The 15,157-nt window shown below is 40.8% G+C and overlaps 1 long non-coding RNA gene across 4 annotated transcripts in view; it reads left to right on the top strand.

The window, feature by feature from the left end:
- Positions 1-5,282: 5,282 nt before the first annotated feature.
- LOC103345492 (uncharacterized) overlaps positions 5,283-15,157 on the top strand; it is a 37,993-nt gene continuing 28,118 nt past the window's right edge. For 2 of the 4 annotated variants that reach the window (XR_011378124.1, XR_011378122.1), the window contains exon 1: positions 5,290-5,396. This is a non-coding gene — a long non-coding RNA (uncharacterized lncRNA). Of the gene's footprint in view, positions 5,397-13,933; positions 13,996-15,157 lie in introns of those variants that run through there. The other 2 variants (XR_011378121.1, XR_011378123.1) reach the window with 2 other exon arrangements.

Below are 15,157 nucleotides of genomic sequence, written 5' to 3'. Positions count from 1 at the left end.
TCAATATCTCCATCTTCCAGTAGAATTTCTCATCCATTTCATGTATACATTTCTTTAACTCATGTATTTGCTTCTCTGTGTTTTTCTGTAATCTTATGATGGTTCTTTTGAATTCCTTTTCAGAAATTTAATACATCTGTTCGTCTTCACATTCTAATACTGAAGTGTTGTTTTGTTTCCATCAAGGAGTCATATTGTCTTCCACGTTCATGTTTCTTGTAATTATATTTTTATTTTAAGGCATTTATGAAAACACTGGTTGGTTTTTTCCTCTGATGGCTTTTAGTTTTGAAGTATGCCTCTATGGCTTAGTTAAGTGTCTGTTCATTCAGTAGATATCCAGAGATGTGTGTTGGGTGGAGCCAGGGAACTCTGCCCTGTGCTTGATAGATCTCCTTTATTGTCAGTAAAGGGGAGGGTATAACCACATCAACTGTCATGATCACCCCATGTCTGCCAAGGTGACCAACTCTGAGGGTGAGCCCACAGTGGCTCCACACCCCACCCATGCAGATACATCAACTGCACAAAGGAGCTGTGTGCATGGAGCCCCCTCTGATGACCCATCCCAGGCACTCAGGGAATTATGAGCCTCTCAAGCCAGACACAGTGATTACCCAGAGACCCAGCCACACCCCAGATCCTATCATACAGTCACAGGATTCTCATAGTTATAATGCACAGGTCTTCCATGGTCATAGGGAATTGGTATCCATGCTTAGTGTTGTGAGCCTCCCTGGCCATGGAGAGAGCTGAGGCATTCCCAGAGCCAGCTGCCTGCCTGAAAGAAATTTGTTGGTGCTCTGCCTTTGTAGATTGAGCCCAGGTGCCATGATAAAATGATAGTAGGAGAAAACTTCACAGGCCTAAGTTGGTGCCTTAAACCCACCAGTCCTCCAGACCACCCTCAAAAAGTCAGTGGGAACCATAGGTTTATCCCTATGGTAAAATACCCCAGTAATGTGCATGAGCCATAGTGATCTCCACTCATCTTAATAAAATGGTGTTTCCTCCCTGCTAGTCACCAGGTTATTCTGCTAATCTAGGTATAGATATCATTGTTTGTGTGAAAATGCTTATATATGAACATGAGTCATACAAACTATACTTGGTTCAAGTGTTTTCAGGATTCTTTCTCATGACCCCTGTTTTTTTTTTTTTTTTTTTTTGTAAAGAAAAAAACCCTCACAGACTTTATTTAGACAAACATAAATCTGTTTTTATACTTTCCATATTGGTTTTTAACTGCTCATAAAGCCACTGATAATTGAAGCTAATTTCATGTTTGGAATTTCTAACATGTAAAACTGTATCTTCGAAATATTTTTATACAACAATGAAAAAGCTCAACTGTGACGTCTGGTATAAATTCATACTACCACAAAGTTAAACAATTGATTGCCCATACTTCCCTCTTCAGCAACTGCTATACATATTTTTCTATATACTTTATAATTATTTTTATTAAAATCAATTTTCTAAATCACTTATGCAGGTTACAGAAAAAAAGATTTGTAGCAAGTGATCATTAAAATTACCTTCCACATAATTCTATACTACACTCAACCATCCCTGCCACCACCAAAAATACTACTAAAGTGAACAGTGATGCAATGTAGTATTACAGGAGGCTCAGAACAATCTGTAATCTTAACTTCCTAAATATTCAATGATTTCAACTTTTTGCCCATATAAACAAAGACTCAAGAATGCCACAGGCATGACCAAAATCAGCAAGAAGGATAAAAGGAGCTGTGAAGCAGGAACCTTCAAGGACCTGCAGGCCATCAAGGCCCCTAGGAGCAAGCAGAAGCAGAATCTGATTTCTGGGGAAGGTGGAGATTGTGTTGATTCCCAAGAAAATGCTTCTGTGACTTCCAAGGGGGAATCAAAGAGAGACAGTGAAAGTTGTAGTGGCAAAGAAAAAGTAAAAGGGTCACCTGACTTTCAAGTATCCAAGGGCAAGAAATTAAGGAATTGGGGATGGTGAAGATTGAGAATGGAGGTCAAAGCAACCTGTAAACAAAGAGAAGCAATGTAACAAGGAAAAACAAAATACAAGGTTAAAATGGAAAAAGAATAATAACCCTCATCTAAGGACCCCCAAGTCATCATTCAGAACAGGAGAATTAGTGATCATCCCCATGTCACTGACCTCTGTCCACCATGGGCTAGAACTACATTTTTTAGATGATTCATTCATTTGCCTATTTGAAAGGCAGAGTTAGAGAGAAAGATAGAGATGGAGATAGAGATAGAAGTGGAGAAATAGAGAGACAGAGAGAGATCTTTCATCTGCTGGCTCATTCCCCAAGTGGCTGCAATAGCCAGTGCTGGGCCAGGACAAAGTGAACAGCTTCTTCTGGACTTGGGCCACCTTTGCTCCTTTCACAGGCACATTAGCAGAAAGCTGGATAGGAAGTAGAGCAGCCAGGAGTCAAACCAGCGCTCATATGGGATTCTGGTGCTGTAGAAAATGGCTTAACCAACTGTGCCACAGTGCCAACCCCATGGAACTACATTTTTCACTTCCTCCCCTCATAGAAAATGTTTGTCAGCCCCAGGGGCTCCATGCTGGGGCAAGCTAGTGAGCTAATAGGGAAGCTGGTCCAATGAGGAAGTTGGCCCACATGCCCTGGGCTAACTCTACTTTTTCCTAACAAAGGACGCTTTGTATAGATATGTACAGTTTGTGTGTCTGTGTGCACATTTCAAAGCCAACATGCCCAAAGTCTTCAGGACTTTCTATCACCCTGCTCTGCAGAAACAGCAAAACCAGCCTGCAGCTCTTCCTGTTCTACTTGATCTCTGAGTGATCCTGAGATTCACTCTTTTTTCAGCTTTACTAGTTGTGTCTTATTTAAGAATTTGGAAATAAAGAATCAAAATAAAAATTTTCAATACACTTGTCTCACTGAACCTTAGAGCTCAACAACACAGCACACTGTAAAGGACCAGTTTTTTTGCACTTGTGAACATATAGCTGATCAAATCTGGGGCTTGCTGCCATTACCAAGCACTGTAAGAGAATATCGTGGCACAGAACGATATTCTAACAAAAGAACACAATTAAAGATGCAAGTATGGCTTCTATTGAATATGTATCACTTTTTCATCATCATAAAGTGGAAAAATCTTTAACCCTCTTAAAGTGAGAATTTTCTGAATTGCATTTATTTCTCTCTCCTTAAGCCTCATAGTCCTCCAAATCGAATGAGTGGAAGTATCATACCACTCATGGGGAAAATATTATTCCTATCTTATAAAGACTAATTCTGTGACCGTCATTTCAACCAAAGTCATTATTGTCCTATTCTACTTGATAATTCCTAGCTACCATATCCAAATTTTCTTTAAGTTTTCCTTCCTATAGTAATGTCAATAAAAATCATCTTTTAGCCCAATATCCAAACCTAGAAATCATATATCAGCATGGCATTTTCAGTAAGTTTTATGAGGTGTTTCTAATACATTGTGAGTGAAGTCAGGATCTCAATTTCTCTATTGTTACTTGCATGATTCAAGAGGTCATTACCCTCTCTTGCAAAACTTCTATTCTCTCTGTATCTTAGCATTTACTCATCACATCCTACTATCCAGTCTCAACAAGTGGTCCCTTCCAAACATACAGGAAAAAAAAAAACCTCCAAACTTAAAGCCTACCAATACAATAAGCTGGGGATATTTTAAAATTTCTTTTGGAAAGCCAGCATAACATTGATGATGATGCAAGCTGATCAGAACTTGAGCTAATTAAGTATAAGTATCTCTTTCAAAAACAGATACATATATTCTTAGTAAAGTATTACTATAATAAATGAAATCGCATATGAAACCATAATGAATAACAAGTGAGATACTAACAAAATGCAAGAGTGGTTAACTTTCACAGACAAACCATAGAACTTTTCCAGATAGGTGAAAATTCCAAGAGGAAAATCACATGATCATTTAGAATAAATGTTGAAATACAGTTTAAAAATTCAATATCTAGTTAAAAACTGCTAATAGTGTAGTAAAAAAGCAGTGGCTTTCTTATTCGGATCAAGGTTGCTTAAGAAGATCCTAGAACAAACAACACAATCAATACAAGATCATGGACAGCTTTTTCCTTGAAAGTAAACCTACACCAGGATGCCTCCAACTACTTACTGCAGGAGTAGTCAGGAGTGAAAAAGAGTTAAAAAAAAATAAGGTGTAAAGATAAATTTCTAAACAATAAATTAATATATTTAAGGTATTTTATATAGATAATCCATAATGTCTAAAAGCAAATGATGAATGAATTTAATTTGATTGCTGGAAAGATAAACATAAAATCCGGCTGGCACCACGGCTCAACAGGCTAATCCACTGCCTGTGGCGCTGGCACACCGGGTTCTAGTCCCGGTCGGGGCGCTGGATTCTGTCCTGGTTGCCCCTCTTCCAGGCCAGCTCTCTGCTGTGGCCCAGGAGTGCAGTGGAGGATGGCCCAAGTGCTTGGGCCCTGCACCCCATGGGAGACCAGGAAAAGCACCTGGCTCTTGGCTTCGGATCAGCGCGATGCGCCGGCCGCAGCACGCCAGCCGCGGCGGCCATTGGAGGGTGAACCAACGGCAAAAGGAAGACCTTTCTCTCTGTTTCTCTCTCTCTCACTGTCCACTCTGCCTGTCAAAACAAACAAACAAACAAACAAAAAAAACAAAAACCCATAAAATCCACTAGATTATCAAGTACCAGCATGAAACAAATAGAAAACATGAAAGGATAAAAGGCAGACTAGAAGAGAACTATCAACATGAGAAAAGAAAAGCAAAAGGATTAAATTATGTGACATTCTTCAAATCAATATTAAAAGTAACACAAAGAACCCAACAGAAAAATGACCAGAAATACGAGGAAAAAGAAATGCGCAGAAGCTGATAAATAGAACTGTACCTCACTAAGGCAGGTTACAGCGAGTTCCAGGGAGGACCCGCCAGGGAGAACTGGGGCTACACAGGGTGATACCAGCAGGTGGCAGCAGCACGGAGGGGAAAGGCCCTCCTGCTGTGGCGAGGTGGAGCCCAGGAGGAGGCAGTTTCTGACCTGAACCCAGGCCTGGCCTGCCGCTGTTCTCATCCAGCACCACCTGAACTGAGGGGTCCATGCTATGGAGAATGCTGATTGGCTGTGTCTTGTGTGACACTGGGTACGCTCACAGCCATGCAAATGGTCCAATCAGGAATGGTGATGCTCACACCAGGAAATCATGCAGGTTCTTGACGTCACAATCATCCTTCAGTTCCGCGGGGAAGAGAGGTCCTAGGAGACGCCTCTGCTGCCAGGAGGCTCCCAAGACAAGTCGGGCTCTGCTGTTCTCCATCCTTGCTCACCAGGGGATGCCGGGCACCTAGGAAGCCAAAAGCCACGACATGGTGAGTGTGTGGGCCCACGTGTGCAGAGAGGGGGAAGGTCGCCCTATGGAAGTCGCTGAAGGGCCCTGGAGCCATGGGCCTCCCATCTCTGGAATCTATGGGCACTATGTTGGAGCTGGCATAGGGCTTCCTGTGATCCCCTCAGACCCATGTGATGGGGACAGAACTGGCATCCGTGACCCCTGATGTCCTGCCGCTTCCCTGCTTGTAGCGACTTCTCGGCCCCATGGCCATCTCTGGGCAGCTGTGTGGCAGTGGCCCCGTGTTGCTCCCAATTGTGCAGTGGGGACTGGGTGGTCACTGGGGAGAATGCAGGCTTTGTTTATGGAGTTCACACTGGACAGGAGCTGTCAGTTCCTCCTCCCTTTCCCTGGGACCTGATTCCCCCAAGTTTTCTAAGTATGTGGGCTCCAGGGTCTTTTCCGGGACTCTGACCTCTTCACATTGCTGATTCTAGGGCGTCTTGCTCCACTTTCTGTTTCCAGTAACACAGTAACATAGATTGAGTAAAGTAAAACCAGAAGTTTTATTTGGCTCGGAGTTTTTATCCAGGTTTTAGAGGGGCAGGGGACCCCTGTAATTTGGTACTTGGGTATCATCGTACCCCTGACAATTTCTCCTGACAGGCTGCCATCTGTATTTGCACGTTCAAAATAGAATTTTGCCTACCAAATTTATGAGTGTTTTAAAAATTATTTCAGCTCCATGAAAGCCTTCCAGATCCTGAAGATACGTCTAGTTTACTCTTATTTTGAATTTATTTTTAATATAGGATCCTGTATCTTTTTGCTTGTTTTAATTTTTTCAAGATTGTTAGAATATGATAGAAAAAAATTGTGTATATTCAAGGTATATTCAAGGTATGTAACCTGGTGTTTTGATATTTGAGAGGACTTTGTTGTAGAAAAATTTTTTTCACATTATCTTTTTTTTTTTTTGACAGGCAGAGTGGACAGTGAGAGAGAGAGACAGAGAGAAAGGTCTTCCTTTGCCGTTGGTTCACCCTTCAATGGCCGCCGCGGTGATCTGATGGCAGGAGCCAGGTGCTTTTCCTGGTCTCCCATGGGGTGCAGGGCCCAAGCACCTGGGCCATCCTCCACTGCACTCCCTGGCCATAGCAGAGAGCTGGCCTGGAAGAGGGGCAACCGGGACAGAATCCGGGGCCCCAACAGGGACTAGAACCCAGTGTGCCGGCGCCGCTAGGTGGGGGATTAGCCTAGTGAGCCGTGGCGCCGGCTAACATTATCTTTTTTTAACATTTATTTTGAATATAAATTTCCAAAGTACGACTTACGGATTACAATGGCTTCCCCCCAATACCATCCCTCCCACCCACAACCCTCCCCTATCACACTCCCTCTCCCCTTCCATTCACATCAAGATTCATTTTCGATTATCTTAATATACAGATCAGCTTAGTATACATTCAGTAAGGATTTCAAGAGTTTGCTCCCACACAGAAACATAAAGTGAAAAATAATAGATGATTTTTTTAAATGATGATGAAATAAGATCAGACCTATTATCATGTTTAATCCAAGTGAGAGTCAATTTGGGAATTGATAATTTCTTTTTTCTTTTTCTTTTTTTTTTTGCAGATCAGTTTAGTATGCATTAAGTAAAGATTTCAACAGTTTGCACCCCCCATAGAAACACAAAGTGAATATACTGTTTGAGTACTCGTTATAGCATTAAGTCTCAATGTACAGCACATTAAGGACAGAGATCCTACATGAGGACTAAGTGTACAGTGACTCCTGTTGTTGACTTTACAAATTGGCACTCCTGTCTATGGCATCAGTAATCTCCCTATGCTCCAGTCATGAGTTTCCAAGGCTATGGAAGCTCCTTGAGTTCTCCGACTCTTATCTTGTTTAGACAAGGTCATAGTCAAAGTGGAGGTTCTCTCCTCCCTTCAGAGAATGGTACCTCCTTCTTTGAAGACCTATTCTTTCCACTGGGATCTCACTCACAGAGATCTTTTGCCAGAGTGTCTTGGCTTTCCATGCCTGAAATACTCTCATGGGCTTTTCAGTCAGATCCGAATGCCTTTAGGGCTGATTCTGAGGCCAGAGTGCTATTTAGGACATCTGCCATTCTATGAGTCTGCTGAGTATCTCGCTTCCCATGTTGGATCATTCCCCCCTTTATTTATTCTATCAGTTAGTGTTAGCAGGTACTAGACTTGTTTATGTGCTCCCTTTGACTCTTAGTCCTTTCATTATGATCAATTGTGAACTGAAATTGATCACTTGGAATAGTGAGATGGCATCGGTACATGCCACCTTGATGGGATTGAATTGGAATCCCCTGGTATGTTTCTAACTCTACCATTTGGGGCAAGTCAGCTTGAGCATGTCCCAAATTATACATCTCTTCCCTCTCTTATTCCCACTCTTATGTTTAACAGGGATCACATTTCAGTTAATTTTCAACATTTAAGAATAACTGTGTGATAATTACAGAATTAAACCAGTCATATTAAGTAGAACAGACAAAAAAAAACTACAAAGAGGGATAATGTATTAAGTTGTTCATTAACAGTCAGGGCTATGCTGATCAAGTCACCGTTTCCCATAGTGTCCATTTCACTTCAACAGGTTTCCTTTTTGGTGTTCAGTCAGTTGTCACCGATCAGGGAGAACATATGGTATTTGTCCCTTTGGGACTGGCTTACTTCACTCAGCATGATGTGTTCCAGATCCCTCCATTTTGTTGCAAATGACTGGATTTCATTGTTTCTTACTGAGGTATAGTATTCTAAAGAGTACAGATCCCATAATTTCTTTATCCAGTCTACCGTTGATGGGCATTTAGGTTGGTTCCAGGTCTTGGCTATTGTGAATTTTGCTGCGATAAACATTAGGGTGCAGACCGCTTTTTTGTTTGCCAATTGAAATTCCTTTGGATAAATTCCAAGGAGTGGGATGGCTGGGTCTAATGGTAGGGTTATCTTCAGGTTTCTGAGGAATCTCCAGACTGACTTCCATAGTGGCTTGACCAGTTTGCATTCCCACCAACAGTGGGTTAGTGTCCCTTTTTCCCCACATCCTCGCCAGCATCTGTTGTTGGTAGATTTCTGAATGTGAGCCATTCTAACCAGGGTGAGGTGAAACCTCATTGTGGTTTTGATTTGCATTTCCCTGATTGCTAATGACCTTGAACATTTTTTCATGTGCCTGTTGGCCATTTGGATTTCCTCTTTTGAAAAATGTCTATTGAAGTCCTTGGCCCATCTCTTAAGTGGGTTGTTGGTTTTGTTTTTGTGGAGTTTCTTGATTTCTTTGTAGATTCTGGTTATTAACCCTTTATCTGTTGCATAGTTTGCAAATATTTTTTCCCATTCTGTCGGTTGTCTCTTCACTCTCCTGACTGTTTCTTTTGCAGTACAGAAACTTCTCAATTTGATGCAATCCCAATAGTTGATTTAGGCTTTGACTGCCTGTGCCTCCCGGGTCTTTTCCAGAAACTCTTTTCCTGTGCCAATATCTTGAAGGGTTTCTCCAATGTTCTCTAATAACTTGGTGGTGTCAGGTCATAGATTTAGTTCTTTAATCCACGTTGAGTGGATTTTTGTGTAAGGTGTAAGGTAGGTGTCTTGCTTCCTGCTTCTGCATGTGGAAATCCAGTTTTCCCAGCACCATTTATTGAATAGTCTGTCCTTGCTCCAGGAATTGGTTTTAGATCCTTGGTCAAATATAAGTTGGCTGTAGATGTTTGGGTTGATTTCTGGTGTTTCAATTCTGTTCCATTGGTCTATCCATCTGTTTCTGTACAGTACCATGCTGTTTTGATTACAACTGCTCTGTAGTATGTCCTGAAATGTGGTATTGAGATGCCTCCGGATGCGCTGAAAGCTCATTTATTTGGTACCTTTCCAATTTCTTGATATAGGCACCTATTGCTATAAATTTGCCTCTCAATACTGCTTTTGCTGTATCCCATAAGTTTTGATATATTGTGTTGTTGTCTTCATTTACTTCCAGAAAGTTTTTCATTTCTCTTTTGATTTCTTGAATGACCCAGTGTTCATTCAGGAGCATGTTGTTCAGTCTCCATGTGTTTGCATACTTTCTGGGGTTTCCTGAGTTGCTAATTTCCAGCTTCATTCTGCTGTGGTCTGAGAAACTGCATGGTATGATTCTAATTCTTTTAAATTTGCTGAGACTTGCTTTATGGCCTAGTATGTGATCAATCCTAGAGAGGGTTCCATGCACTGCTGAGAAGAATGTGAAGTCTGTAGATGTAGGGTTGAAAGTTCTATAGATATCCGTTAGATACATTTGGGCAATAGTGTCAATTAAATCTTCTGTTTCCTTGTTGATCTTCTGTCCGGATGATCTGTCTATTTCTGAGAGTGGAGTATTGAAGTCCCCCAGTAATATTGTATTGGAATCTAAATCTCCCTTTAAGACCCTTAACATATCTTTTGAATATACTGGTGCCCTGTAATTAGGTGCATATACATTTATAACAGTTACATCTTCCTGTTGAATTGAACCGTTAATCATTATATAGTGTCCCTCTTTGTCTCTCTTAACAGTTTTTGTATTAAAGTTTATTTTGTCTGATATTAATATGGCTACACCTGCTTTTTTTTGGTTTCTGTTGGCATGGAATATCTTTTTCCAACCTTTCACTTTCAGTCTGCATGCCTCATTGTTAGAAAGATGTGTTTCTTGTAGGCAACAAATAGTTGGGTTGTGTTCTTTGAGCCAATCATCCAAACGGTGTCTTTTAACTGAAGAATTCAGACCATTAATGTTTAAAGTGATATTGAAACGTAGTGACTTTGCCCTGCCATTTTCCCAGAGATAATTTCTAGTATATGCTTTGAGCTTCCCATGCTCTTTTACTGGTAGGTGTTCTTCCTTTACCTTCTTTCATATTGATGGCCGTGTTTCTGTGTTTCTGAGTGTAGCACATCTTTAAGCATCTTTTGCAGGGCCAGACGAGTGGCCACAAAGTCTTTCAATTTCTGTTTGCTATGAAAGGTCTTTATTTCACCTTCATTCACAAATGAGAGCTTGGCAGGATATAATATTCTGGGTTGGCAATTTTTCTCTCTTAGCACCTGTGCTATGTCTCGCCATTCCCTCCTAGCCTGTAGTGTTTCTGATGAGAAGTCTGCTGTGAGTCTGATTGGAGATCCTCTGAGAGTAATCTGACGTTTCTCTCTTGCACATTTTAGGATCTTTTCTTTATGTTTCACTGTGGTAAGTTTAATTACCACGTGTCGTGGTGAGGATCTCCTTTGGTCATGTTTATTGGGGGTTCTATGAGCTTCCTGTACTAGGATGTCTCTGTCCTTCTCCAAACCCGGAAAGTTCTCTGCTAGTATCTCACTAAAAAGGCCTTCTAATCCTTTCTCTCTCTCCATGCCTTCATGAACTCCTAGAACTCGAATGTTGGTTTTTTTAATAGTATCCTGTAGATTCCCAACAATATTTTTTAGGTTTCTAATTGCCTCTTCTTTTCTTTGGTTTGACTGTATGTTTTCCTGTGCTCTATCTTCTAAGTCCGATATTCTCTCTTCTGCTTCACCCATTCTGTTTGTAAGGCTTTTAATGTGTTTGTCATTTGATCTATTGAGCTCTTCATTTCATTTTGATTTCTCTTTACTATCACACTTTCCTGTTCTACTAGTTTCTGCATTTCATATTGATTCTTCCTTAAAATTTCATTTTCACGAGAGAGATTTTCAATCCTGACCAATAAGGATTTCTGTAGTTCAAGGATTTGCTTTTGAAAACTTCTAAATGTTCTTATCATAAATTTTTTGAAATCTGTATCTTGCATTTCTTCTATCTCATCATCTTCATAATCTTGGCTTGGGGTGTTTTGTTTATTTGGAGGCATCATAGTGTCATCGTTGATCTTGTTCCCTCGATTTCTGTGTTTTTTGCTTGGCATAGTTAATTCTTCTTTCGTCACTGTGCGTTTTTTTTTTTTAATTTTTTTTTTTATTTTATACTATGTCCGTGTTAAGTGGACTGCCTGCTGTTGGAGGAGCCTTGGAGGCTTGAGATGAGTGCGGCCTGAGAGCTCTGCTTGGTTCTTCCTGGTTACGGGTGTGCAAAGTGACACCCTCAGGTTATGCGTGGTAAATCTCTCTTTATTTATTTATTTATTTATTTATTTATTTATTTATTTAATTTATTCTGGGGGTAAGTAATACCGCACAGCACAGCTGTGCAGAATTGATGGTAATTAGCTTCCAGTCTCTGGCTTCTACCCAAAGAGTCTTGTGTAGGCTTCATTTCTCCTCTGGACTCCCACTGGGTTGCCTAGGCTACTGAATTGTAGTGACTCAGTTCCTTAGCTCTCCCCTGTTGATATGTAAATCCAGAGAGGGGGCCAGCTCTTTGTCTCTTGGGAACTCTTCAAGCCTTGCAGCTTTGCAACCTTTGCAAGGTTGGTGGAGAGAGAAACCCCCAAGCTTTTTTTTTTCCTTCTTTCCAGTAGTGAGTCTGCTGCACTTTCCGGCTCCCTCTAGATTCTGACCCCCATTTCTCCGCCAATGTCTCGGGTTATTGAGCTCACCTCCCCTTCCAGCGCCGATGTGTGGACTCGTAGCCCTGGACGTCCCAACTCTCCCCGCTGGTGTCTGTGTGACATGCACTCCCCTTCCTGCACTGGCACGCAGACCCTGCAGCTCCCGCAGCCCCCGCAGCTCCCGCCGCTTGGCTTCCGCATGGTGGGCGACCTTGTTCTCCCAGTAGGTCCTCCGATTCACAGCCACTCAATCCAGAAGAGTTTCCTCTGCAATATTTTCCTCGTTCTTTTTTCTGAGGCTACCGTAACTCCCCTTTTATTAAACTAAATTTTCCCGGACTATCGGTGCGTGCCCTCACTATTCCGCCATCTTGGCTCCGCCTTCACATTATCTTTTAATGACACTTTTTCATAAATGTTTTGGAATGCTTGTACAATACACTATGCAATGGGGGGCAATTGGAAAAGAGAAGTAAGCACTCTGAAGTTAGCCAAACTCTATAATACTAAGTCCAAACTTCAAATATCGTTTTGATGTACCTGGTAGGGCTCTCATAACAAAATCCCACACACTGAGTGGCTTAAAACACAGAAATTATTGTCTTACAGTTCTGGAGCCCAAAGTCAGAGATGAAGGTATCAGCAGGGTGAGTTCCTTGGAGGGCTATGGGGGAACTGGATCCACATTTCTCCCTGGCAGCCTGTGGTTTTCTGGCACCTTGGGCTTGCTTTCACCTTCATATAGGTGTCTCACTATATGTATGTCTGCCTCCAGATTTTCCCTTTTTTATAAAGATGCCAGTCATACTGGCTCATGATCCCATCCTAATGAACTTGTTTTGTCTTGATTACCTCTGCAAAGATTTTATCTCAAATAACATCACATTATGGGGTCTTGGGATTGGGACTAGAACCTATGAATCTTTGGGGTGACACAATTTGAACTGTACAGTAGGATTACTTCTTCTGAACTCCTAAAGGTGAATTTTCCCCTTAAATGGCATCTTAAGAAACAAAATGTCATTAATTCATGAGACATTCTCAGGAAAGAAATTTCACCATTTCTAAAATGAAGTTCATTGTCACACCTCACACCGAGTACATTCCAACCTGACTGTGGATGTTATGGTAAATTACATTTGGGAACTAAATCCTGTCTACCAGATGAGCTCACAAGTTCTTAGGGGAATTTAGAAACCAGTCCATTTTTTAGATTATTTATTCGTGAGGCAGAACTGCAGACAAAGAGAGGGAGAGACAAGGAGAGAGATCTTCCATCTACTGGCTAACTCCCCAAATGGCTGTAATGGCAAGAGCTAAGCCTATCCAGAGCCAGGTACCAGGAGCTTTGTCTCAATCTCCCATGTATGTGCAGGAGCCCAAGCACTTGGACCATCATCCACTGCCTTCCTAGGTCAAAAGCAGAGAGCTGAATCAGAAGAGGAACTGCTAGGAACTCAGATCAGTGCCCATATGTGATGTTGGCAACCACAGGCTTAACCTGCTTTTCCATAGCACCGGCCCCAACCAGTCCAATTTTACATGTCAAAGAATTTTTTTTCAGACTAAATTCATTTGCATGAATGTCCTAAAATAATTCCAATTTCATTGGAGTTCAATGTTTAATATATTGGTAAATTTGTCAGCAGGGAGTGAGGTTCCCTCTAATTTTTTATCAGGAAGGAAGACCAAGTTGGGGGTGAAGGATGATTTCTTAGACAGCCAGGGCACTATTCAGTGATTAGAAGACATGTTTTCTATTTGGCTCACACCTTTGAATAGCCTGACATGAATTTGAAACTGCTTAGATGTTTATTGAATGAGTAGAAGTGCCCAAAGAAATTGGACGATATGGGAAAACCTAAAATCCTATACGTTTTCAGTAATTTGCAGTACACTCAGCTTTGGCTGGAGGCTGTGGGAGCCAGTGCTCTGTTTAAGAATACTGATAGCAGTAGCCATTTATTGTGCTTCCTATGAGCCTAGAATTCTGTACAAATTTGTTTTTCATTCTCTCTGCTACACTGTGGGTTGGGCACAGTGGTTTTATTTTATGTATAAGGAAACTGAGGCCAAATGAGATCAAGCAGCTTGACAACACAAAGTAAGGTGTACCCTTAAGCACTGTACTCTAATGACTATTTGGAAGAGAACATAATTAGGAAAATTTATAAACAGCATTTAAGAGGCTAATTGTATAGTATGTCTCATTTCCTATGTATTTCTGTTCTGGAAGCATTTCATAAAGGGTGGAGTTATGTCATGGTTAAATATGTATGCTCTGGAGTTACATGTTGGGATTGGATCCATTCCTATGTGCATAAACTTGGGCATGAACCTTTCACAGAAGAGAAAATAATCAGTGTTTTAATTTTATCTAAAAAAGTATAAAATATCAAAACATATATATCTAACAATAACATCTAACAATAATAATATCTAACAATAATACTATCTAACAATACTAGGAACATGCTGTCTGTATGTTAATTTTCTTGATCCGACCAGCCTATGAAGTATTAGTATAATAATTGTCTTCATTTTACAGATGAAGGAAACTGACATGTAGTTTTACATTTTGCCTAAGGTAACATAAATTGTAATTGGTAGAGCTAGAATTAGAAGCTCAAAACCTCTCGAGTTTGGCTTGCAGTATCTGATAGAATATACCACATGTTCTTCCACCTCAGAGCTTTTGGCCATACCCTTTGCAATAACACACTTACATCGCCCTCTTCCTTTGATAATTCTTGCCCTCTCCCTTTGATAATTCTTACTCATTTTGAAGTAGAGTATCACTGTCTGTTTTCCGGAGCCATTTTTATACTCTGTTGGTATAGGACAGCTTCTCACCATGCAGTGCCCTTGCACCTGACCTCTGCCTTTCAAAGCAGCCATTGCTTGTGCTTACACCATCATGTTCTTATTGATGGCCCACCTGCAGGCATAACAACAGCAATCTTATTCTTCATGCGTGACCAACACCATGCCTAGTATCTCATACTTACTGTTTACCCAGCACTATCTGATCTACACTTGCATCAAGCAGGAGTTAGTGAACAAGTAAGTTTAGTGCTGGTTGGTAAACGCCATCTGTGGATCCCTTATTTGTGCATTTCTACCAAAATCTTAAATGTCATTTTCTACAATCAAAATAAATTCAAATAGAAATATAACTTATAGCAGTTTTATTTGAGATCTGAGGTATAACTAAATTACTATCTTAATTTGAAATATGTCTATACATTCATGAATTATTAGAAAAG

Source organism: Oryctolagus cuniculus, chromosome 8, assembly GCF_964237555.1.
Source record: "Oryctolagus cuniculus chromosome 8, mOryCun1.1, whole genome shotgun sequence".
NCBI lineage: Eukaryota > Metazoa > Chordata > Mammalia > Lagomorpha > Leporidae > Oryctolagus > Oryctolagus cuniculus.
This window is presented reverse-complemented; position numbering and strand designations above follow the sequence as displayed.